Below are 7670 nucleotides of genomic sequence, written 5' to 3' on the forward strand. Positions count from 1 at the left end.
TTTCAAAGCCACAAAAAGGTATATAAAGATACCTTGTCTCAAAACAACAAAAACAATACAAAATATTTTAGTATTGTTTCCTTTTTTGCCACTTTACACTTTTTTTGGTTTTAAATTGAGTCAATACTGTGAAAGAACTTTGGTTTTCTGATTGGATATGGATAGGATTTCTTGCAGTGCTTCCTCTGTTCTGGTTACTAAATATACATAGAGGGTCTGAGGTAGGAAGTCCTGGCCTCAAAGAAGCCTATATTCTAAATTACAAACATTAATAATTACAAGTCTATAACTTAACACTTGCACATATACATACACAACCCACAGTGTAGGAGAGGGGTGAGGATCGTAACTCAAAATCTATTAGATCTTTTTCTATGTCTTCATTGCTTTTTCCATGTTTTTATGTTTTTTAATGTATTCTAGCTTTTAAGAATGAAGTTCTTGGATGCCAAAGCATCTTTCAAAGGACTTTGTATCACAATGCTAGCATGCCCGATTCCACAACACCTTTCAAATAGCAAGCACGCCCCTTCTTAAAGACAACTATAGATGAACCAGTTAATATAAATTAACAAATGATCCAACGGCAGTTGGAAAGGGTTCTATTTTTTAATATACATAACTGAGTTCTTGCTCTGGTCCTTGTCTGATATCAAACATGGTAAACTTGAAGATGGGACTTGCTGTAGACCCATTCCTTGGCTTTCATTCGCAGTCTACTTATAGAAATTTGTATGTTCTTAACCTCCTCCATCTGTTCTAATTTGCTATGGAATATAAAAAAATAATATAACAATCATCTTCATTCAATCAAAGTAGATAGGTGTATGAAATTATTTTCTTTCTCCACACAATTCTTGGCTTTATTCTAAATACAGGTATATGCATGGTGGCTGATTAAGTTGAGGCTTTGAAGAGACTGAAACCCCTTAAGAGATCATCATCACCACCACCACCACCACCATCATCACTACCACCACCCTCGCCACTATCATCATCACAATCATCATTGCCATTACCGACATCACCACCATCACCACCAGAACTAACATCATTATCATAATCCCTGTCATTACCACCACCAAGATCACTACCATCACAATTATCACTTGTCACTGTATCTGGAAACCAAAGGTACATAAACATTGCTGGTTATATATTGAATATTCTTACATGCTGTCTTTATTTTATCAGGAGTTGACAGAATTTTAGAAGATTCCTAGTTCTCCTTTAAACTTCTAGAGCTTCTTGCTTTAAGTGCTAACAAGTATATATGTTAAAATCGTTAACATCCTTTCTGAATTCTTTCAGATAATAATTTCATTTTCTTTATACTTTTGTTTATTTTGTTAGCATCACAGTCCTGATTTTTGGCATCTTAAAGACTTAATTTAAGTCAATCCAATTATGAATCGAGCTGCTTTATTCATGAGCATGCCCACACTGTGAGGTGGAATATGGCAATTTCTCCTAACATCTCCATGCAGAGACTTTTGAGTTCATAGCTGAGTTTTGGAAAGTTTCATTATGATTGAACTTTCAAATGCCTCAAGCTCTCTAGGAGCACCTTGAATATAAGCCAAGAAAGTAGGTGTTGTTTATCTCTCATGTAAGGTGCTAGGCTACAGTTATTATGAAACTGGTATCTTGAGTCCATGAAAGCATAACATTTGTTAACCTTGGCAGTGCCGTTCTTCTGACATCGTTTTGTAAATATTGTATTCCTCTTATGTCTCACAAAACAGCTTACCCATTTTATTACTGTAAATGTTGGTTCAATCTGTTTTAGTATAGAATTGGAAATTGCAAAGTTGAAAACATATGGATATAACTGTGTTCTTGTTGAGCCAAAAATGTTTATGCTACTTCTTATAATGAAACAGAATCATTCTCAGTCAGGAGCCCACTCAAGGGAGGGGGTTGACTTTTACTCCTGTTTAGCCAAGCTTTTATTCATAGGTGCTGTTCTTCAAAACACACAACTCTTTGGACATTATCTTTGTTTCTTCATTGTCTCTAGAAATGAAGAGGAAGAAGTGTAGATGTTGACCTATTTGTGTTTTCTTTGTTGAGATTAGATTTGAGCCCATAACTTTGAATTTCCTCAAAGTAGGAACACATTATTAGAGTGCTTTTAGGGTGAGTTCTTCCAAAAGTATATCCTCCTTATAATGTATCTTTGAATTTCCCAAAGTCCATCTCAGGAGGTAAGAAATACCTTCAAACTGTATGACCTATATACCCATCCTTTCAGAAACTAAAATTATAGCCCAAAAAAGCAGGCTACATGAAGAATACATTGATGGCTGGCCTGTATTCTTTGCCAATTATTTTGTCTGTGACTGCAGTCTAGCCGCCATGTACAACTTTGCAGACCCTGGTATTATCGTTGATAACGTGACACTTCTAAAAATGTTGGCCAGATAGTCAATTAAATTTCTAACTGTAAGAACCTATTGATTTGAAGGAATCTTATACTATTCTCATTGAACTTATTTCCTAACTTACTACAATAACTTGCTGATGGACAATCATTAATTCTATGTTAATAAACTCCTCTGGCCACAAATTCAGGTGTAGAAAAATCTAACTAGCCCACATAATCCAGCATTCTGGATTCACTTGGGTAACATAGAAGAGGAATACAAGAACTGAAAAGATGAATAAAGTATCCTTTTTGTCACTCACCAGGTCATGTAAAGGAGGATTAGGCATTAACCCCTTCAGTCTCACACAAGAATATTTAGTTTGTGTTGCAGAAACTACATAGTAATGAATGTTTTGCTGTTGTCTAAGGCAGTTTGTCTCTATGGTTTGGCTCTCCTTCTACCCTACAACCTGAGCCAGGAAGATGCAGATGTATCCAGAAGACACATTGCTCGGGACACTGAAACAGTGCAAGGCAACACAACATTAATTTCCCAGCCTTTCAACTACACTGAATGCTATAACCTAAAGTAAAAATGTATTAGTGTAAGTGTTCTTCAGGTTTTGCCTGTAATTCCTGCTATTTGGACTTAAGTGGAAGATTACTTGTGTCTATTATTACAGAATGATGATGCCTCTTTGTTCTTGAGGTTATCCCTTCAAATAGATGTGACCACTTATATTTTATCATAAATGAAGCATGTTCCAGAGCAGAAGAAAGCCATAACAAAAGACAATCACACCATTCTTTATTCTACATTGTCTTAATTAGGGTTTTACTGCTGTGAGCATACACCATTACCAAGGCAACTCTTATGAGGGCATTTACCTGGGGCTCGTTTGCAGGTTCAGAGGTTCAATCCATTATCACCAAGGCAGAAATATGTCAGCCATATCACATCACAGGTGGAACTGAGAGTTCAGTATCTTGTTCCAAAGGCAAACAGGGGAAGACTGGCTTCCACGCAGCTAGGAAAAGGACCTTAAAGCCCATACCCATAGAGGCACACTTCCTCCAACAAGGACATACCTCCTAACATAGATGCTCACTGGGTCAAGCATATTCAAACCACCACACACATATAGTATATCCTTGCTAGAAAGTTCTACAGTATACATACTTAAGCTATGTAGTTCTAGAAGCTCAGTCAGTGGAGAAACATAGGATCATGAATTGTTTTACAAGCTACACCAACCCTGTCAATCATAGGAGTGGCTTCCTCTTCTGATACTCCCTCATTTCACCTTTTCTTGAAGGCTGTTGCATCACTCTGCACATCTTGCTTGTTCTTTTTTTAAGAAGGGTCTCTTTGATGTGCATAACTGTTTCTTGCATTCTTTCCCTTCTGTCTTCATGAAACTGTCCTACTCTGTTCAAGATCAAGATTAAATAGGCTATCAAACTGAAGGTGTACTGAGTCATCCAATGCCACCTTTTCTGTGTGCCCCATCTTCTCAACAGTTATTTTGTTGTACAGTTACATAAATCATCAACAGCAACAGTGGCCGATGTTTCTGGCTAATTCATGAGAGGATAATGGTATGTAGGTCAGAGAGTATTTTATTTATCTTGTGCACCTCTAACTAATGCACAAATAAGCTCATTTTATCAAAGATGTAAGCACCAAGGGCACCCTGAATGAGAATAGCAGAGAGTAATTTAATGGTGTATGGCTCAGTCTGAATGACAAGTGAAGGTGATCAAGACCTCCAAGATCCATTCACTGCACTCTGTGCCTACTCTTTGGATGTGACTCACATATATGGGGGGAGATTCTTTTTCCATGCTTACAGTCCATAGAATGGGATAAGTCAGATTGGGCTAAACAATACACACATGTGAATTGTGGCAAAAATGAAGGATGTGCACACAGTGGTGTCATCTATCATGTCTAGAGAAAGGTCTTGGCCTGTGCTGGGCTCATGGGCACCATTTGGTGAATGAATAAATGATTAAGTGAATGAAGAATGAGAACATGTCTGAATCAATATAATTTCACATAGAACTGGAACAAAAGGGAATCTATGTCTTCACCAGCTTTGAATATTAAAGAACTGGCAAACTTCTGTGGGTTAGAATATCAGTATTTTAACTGAACCCAGTTTTTGAGTCATTTCATTTGAACATCTCTTTATCACCAGGCATTAATGCTGTGCACCGAGATTCTTTCAAATAAAGGGGGAGGTGGTGAGGCTGATATGACCCAGTTTTTAAACTCCATTATGTACCATCCTGCTGCAGGCATCTCGCCCTTTGCATCTCACATGGTACCTTTACTCACATCTGCAGGAACTTAGGCACAGTTCTTCCTGGAGAAAGGAACAGTTGTACATAAATACTTCACAAATCTAAAGATTTCTGAACCAGAAATCTTAAACAAGTGCTTTTTTCTACTAAAAACTAGACAATGCTCATACGATTGCCATTACATTCTAATTGTGAAGTCTTGCTATTTGTCTTGGTATTTACAAATGTTCTTTATTATATTACAGTAGAAATAGTTATATTTAAATATTAATATAATCTTTAAAAACATGCTTCTGACATGGTATGACAGGATGAAGAACTAACTCATGTCCATTTGTAAATTTCTCATTAACTAAGACTGACAACATACATTTGTCTGTGATTGACAATATCTACAAACACTAGGTGGCACACTGTTACTAACAGGCCAATATCAGTGCTGTTGTTCTGTATGTGTGCATGTGTGTGTGTGTGTGCGCGTGCGTGCGTGCGTGCACGCTTGTGTGTGTGTGTGTGTGTGTGTGTGTGTGTGTGTGTGTGTGTTTGTATATTGGCGGTGGTAATGGTGAGGCTGGGGTACTTTGAAGTGTACACCAAAGAAGGTGCCTATTTTATGGCTGTTTTCAGTATCAAGCTGGACATATGGAACTTGTGTACGATGCAGTGATTTTCTTCATGATTTCTTGTCAAAGATTACATTAACATCAATCTCTCATATTCCCCAATGTCATCCTTCTTGAAACCACATTGCATACATCAACAACTCATAAACATATAAGTAGACTTTTGAGTTAGTTATCTCTCTGATGATATAAACACTAAACACATCTCAGGAGCCATGTGGTTCTAAATGTCTTGGTGTGTGAAGCAAGTAAAGAATTTGTACCTATATGCATAAAGTCTGTGCAATAAGGTAAAATACCTACACAACATGACTTAGCACCAACCACGACTGCCAATCCTAATGGACTAAAGTTTCCTTAATGCAAGTCAAGGTTTCAGGGCCTTCACTTTACCTTCTCAAGAGTATAGTAGTTAATATCTTTTTCTCAAAGATGTTGAAGGATTCTAGAAATATAATTTCACTTCCATTTGTCCCCTTATGATTCTGGTGGGGGGTGGACACAGGTATATGTTCTATCTACTAATCAAATAACAAAGAAATGGAATTTCATTATAGGTTCAATCTGTTCAAAAATCCACATGAAGGTGCTTATTTGATAACATGTACCATCAGTGCTTCTTTTACATACAACAAACTGCTTTGACTAAGTTCCCATAAAGCCACATAAATGTTGCCTTTTGTAGACATTTCTTTCTTTAATGACCATATAACTCAACTATGTGAGTAAAATACATGGGATGCATTTAAGTTCCTTGCTAAGAACTTGGAGCCTCATGAGTGCCACTATCCAGTAACTCTTGCTGATTGATTCAGTGCAGTTGCAAAAGGTAGAACTATAGCAGAGACTGTCAGGTCAGAGAGCAGTGCTATATAGATCAGAAGATAATCATGCATCCACCATGATTCATTGGTTGATAACATGGAGAGAAAAAAACATTTCATTTCCTCTGTTTTGAGACTTTGTTATTTTAATTTTTTTATAATCCCTTAGGTAATGTCCTAATTATTCTCTGCATCTTTCTTTTAGACATGATTATAGAATACTTTTGGTCTTAATTTTGTGAGTTTTATTTCAAGAGAAAAGCAAATTTAATTAGTGGTGAATTTTTATATTTCTCTCAGCCATATATAGAAAAGAACCCAGAAACTTCCTCTTTCAGTGGATTTACAGAGAAAGAGTAAAGAACAAAGAAAATGAATATAATAATTTTATTTTGGTAATTTTTTTCATATGAAACAGGATAGAGAAAAGGACAGGATAAAAAAAGAAGTTTGTTTTGTCCCCATGTGGTACTATTTTGCATCCTTAGTGCATCCTCTTTAGTCTCCCTGTTTTGCTAGACCTCTAGGTTTGACGAAGGGCCAGACCGATTGATGAATATCTTTATGTCATGGCACCTTACCTTTCCTCAAGCAACACAAGCCTTGCTTGCAGATCCTTCCTAGGATGAGGGCAAGGGCCATGATTGACAGCAGCCTCCAGAGCAGCAGTCTTGAAGCAACCTTGTCCCATGGAAGAGATTGTTGCCCAGATGGTGACAGTGACAGCGTTTCCAGAGCCAAGTGCAAAACCAGATCTGAAATACAAGAGAATAATGGTTGTAGTATCCCCTCTGACACTGTGGTCACTGAAAGTCTTCCTGCATTCACCCAACGTGATCATGTAGACCAACTTTCCACTCTGTCCTCCACTCTAGGACATGCAAGAGCACAAATAATCAGCTCTGATCTGTTGGACTCACCAAGGTCGCCAGAGGGCTACAACTTCAGTAAGGGTTTGGTTGGGTTCCTGCCATCACAATGGTTCTTTGTCAATAAACAGACCACAGAAGCCCCAATATCTATATTCCTGCATCTGAAATAAGACCTCCACAGGAACTTGTTAGGAGGAAAAACAAAATGTCATATGTCAGTGAAACATCAGTGTATAACTGGCTACTTATTATTCCTGAAAAAGCATTAAACATCACAGTAACCACAAGGTACCAAACACCACAGTCAGTGATACATACATGAGCAGACTCTGGGTTCCAAGTTAGTTCATCTGTCAGACCTGTACCAATTCCTTCCTAGTAAAAATAAAAGCAAAATTCCTTGTGTTGTAAGGTGAATATGGGATGAGGATCATCCTGAGCACATGGCTAGTTTATGAGGTCTAATTCTTCTCAGCTAACAAACAAAAGCACACTTGTCATAACTTTGTACAGGCATTAATAATAGTATCTGTTGTTATTTCTCATAAATCCTAAGTAGACTTCTGTTTAGCAACAACAAAAGAGAATAAACAGAAAAAAAAATCAACTGGAAGCCAGGGTTGAAAATAACCTGAGCAAAATATTTTGTAATCATTTCTAAAGAAAGTGGGTATGC

At 37.3% G+C, this 7670-nt stretch overlaps 1 pseudogene; it reads right to left on the bottom strand.

Annotated features, from left to right (window-relative positions):
• Nucleotides 1–6764, bottom strand: part of LOC116895208 — a 33699-nt pseudogene extending 26935 nt beyond the window's left edge.
• Between the last annotated feature and the right edge of the window lie 906 nt (nt 6765–7670).

This window comes from Rattus rattus, chromosome 3, assembly GCF_011064425.1.
Source record: "Rattus rattus isolate New Zealand chromosome 3, Rrattus_CSIRO_v1, whole genome shotgun sequence".
Lineage (NCBI taxonomy): Eukaryota > Metazoa > Chordata > Mammalia > Rodentia > Muridae > Rattus > Rattus rattus.